This window comes from Chrysochloris asiatica, unplaced genomic scaffold, assembly GCF_000296735.1.
Source record: "Chrysochloris asiatica unplaced genomic scaffold, ChrAsi1.0 scaffold00063, whole genome shotgun sequence".
NCBI lineage: Eukaryota > Metazoa > Chordata > Mammalia > Afrosoricida > Chrysochloridae > Chrysochloris > Chrysochloris asiatica.
In genome coordinates this window covers 10,129,433-10,132,195 of record NW_006408581.1, presented here as the reverse complement: position 1 = coordinate 10,132,195, position 2,763 = coordinate 10,129,433, and the positions used below count along the sequence as shown (strand labels likewise).

At 34.9% G+C, this 2,763-nt stretch overlaps 1 pseudogene; it reads right to left on the bottom strand.

Annotated features, from left to right (window-relative positions):
* LOC102811895 overlaps positions 1–2,763 on the bottom strand; it is a 97,451-nt pseudogene that overhangs the window by 3,576 nt on the left and 91,112 nt on the right.

Below are 2,763 nucleotides of genomic sequence, written 5' to 3'. Positions count from 1 at the left end.
ACATATATTTTTGTAGACTCCTGATATGTGACTATAGGATCAGTACTGGACTACAAACCATAAAATCGGCAGTTCAAACCCACCAGCTATTCCTCATTACAACATTGCAATGAGTCAAAACAGTACTTAACAAAAACAATATATGATTTTGTAGTATTGTGATCTCAAAGTGGGGCACAATAAAATTGCTTCGTTTTTTTCTTATCTAGAAGGAGCTCTGGTAGCGCAGTGGTTACAAATCGGGCTGCGAATCTTAAGGTTAGCAGTTCGAAACGACCTAATGTTCCACAGAAGAAAGATGAGGCTTTCTGCTCCCATCAAGATTTACAGCCTCAGAAATCCTGTACAGGCTCTCTGTGGGTCGGAACCTACTCGACGGCACTTAACAACAACAACAGTTGGAATAGTAGAAATGTATGTGAAAATTAAATTCTTGGTCTTATGGATGAAAAAGTTTATTGGAAAATGTAACTTTTAATATAAGACAAAATGAAGCACTACTAATGACTACTCCTCTTATTTATTAATGCAATTTAAATAACAAATATGCTAGAAATATTGTTTCTTTTTATGGCAAGTATATGATGATAAGGAGTCTTGGTGAGGTGCTGTAGGTTAAGAACTTGATAGTAAGGTTGGCAGTTCAAATACACCAGCCACTCCTCAGAAACATTATACAAGGTCACTATGAGTCGAAATGTGCACTTAACAAGAACAACAGCACTTAACAACAACAATTGCATAAAGTTCTATAGGCATATGGTCTATGAAAGTTCCTATTTGCCTGTGAGTCCTAGTGCTAGTCACATTACCTTAAACTCTGTTTACACTCTTTTTCATACCTTAGGAAAAGGTGGAGTGATTTCATAAAAAATGAATCCCATTTTTCTATCTGAATCAATGACTCTAAATATTTGTAGAGAATTTAAATGATATAATTCTACTTTTGGGATGCTACCTCCAACTAAAACATATATAAAGCAAGAAGTCAATACTAAAAATGTACATTTACCATGTCAAAAATATAATATTTTTCATCTGTCTCCATCTTCACACTCACATCCATCAAGCTGTTCAATTCTGCGAATATCTTACATACACAATATTCAATTATGCAAATCTAAGTGTAAGACTGTCACTCTTTGAATACTTCTTCTCTCAGAATCCCTAGTTAGAATTACCAACTATTTCTAAATAATTATTTCTTTTTGAAAAAAATTTTCAAATTAAGCCATATACCTCAATTTCTATGACCTATTACATTTCACATATGCAATATCAAATTGAAGAATTAACAATTATACCCATGAGTTACATTTGAACATTTGCATTGTTTAGCCTCCAAGACGTTGTTTGCAAGTTACTGATTTAAATCATAAACGCATTGGCCCAATCCAAGACTTATCTAATCCATCTATTTCACATATTCATCACCATCAGATGTTGCTGAGTTAACTAATGCCAACTCATGGAGACCCCATGTGTGTGAATATATAACTCTGGGCTATATGATTCAAAACTCTGAAGCATCTTCTTATTCTATTCTGCCTCTTGTCTATGTACAGGTTCTATTTGAGCAAAATTAAGTGTTCTTGAATTCTGATACTTTTCATTTTATCCACGCATTCTTATGATCCATGCAGTCAAATGCTTTTGAATGAAGCACAGATATTCTCTGCTTTCAGCCAAGATCCATCCAATGTCAGCAATGGAATACCTCATTCCACATACTCTTCTGAATTGGATTTGAAATTCTGGCAGTTCTCTGTCAAAGTATCACAACAACCTGTATAATTTTAGAAATAAAAAGTAAAGTAATTGTTTCTATAATAAATGGAACAATGCAAATTTGAGAATAATAAATGCATCTATCTGGAGGGGCTTTTATTTAATTTAGTATTGTGATAAATTATATTGACAAAAGGTTTTCCATTTCTGTTATTTTTGTATGTACCATTCAGAGACATTGATTATATTCACCATATTGTACAAGCATCACCATTATCCATTGACAAATTTTTTCATCACCCTCAACAAAACTCAGTAACTCTTAAATAATAACTCCCCCTCTTACCTTCCTCTAATAACTACTGATTTCTAAGTAGTTGTATATTCTATGTATTAATGGATCAGGCAATATTTGCCCTTATGGAACTGACTTATTTCACTCAGCATAATACTTCTACATTCATTAGTATTATAGCATATAACAGAACTTTTCTTTCTCTATGTCTGAATAATATTTCATTATATATGTTGTTGTCAGGTGCCATCAAGTTGGTACCGACTCACAGCAACCTTATACACAACAGAACAAAACACTGCCCGATCCTGGGCCAACCTCACTATTGTTGCCATGCTAGAGTCCATCGATGCTGCCACTTGGCCAATCCATCTCATTGGGAGTCTTCCTCTTTTTATCTTACCCTCCACTTTACCAAACATGATATCATTCTCCAGCAACTATTCCCGTCTGACAATATGTCTGAAGGAAGAGAGACGAAGTTTGGCCATCCTGGTCTCTAAGGAACACTCTGGCTGTACTTCTTCCAAAATGGATCTGTTGGTTCTTTAGGAAGCCCATGGCACTTTCAACATTCTCCTCCAACACCATAACTCAGAAGCATCAATTCTTCTAAGGTCTTCCTCATTCACTGACCAGCTTTTGCATTCCTATGAAGTTATTGAAAATACCATGGCTTGGGTCAGGTGCACCTTAGTCCTCAAACTGACATCTTTGCTCTTCAACACTTTAAAAAGGTC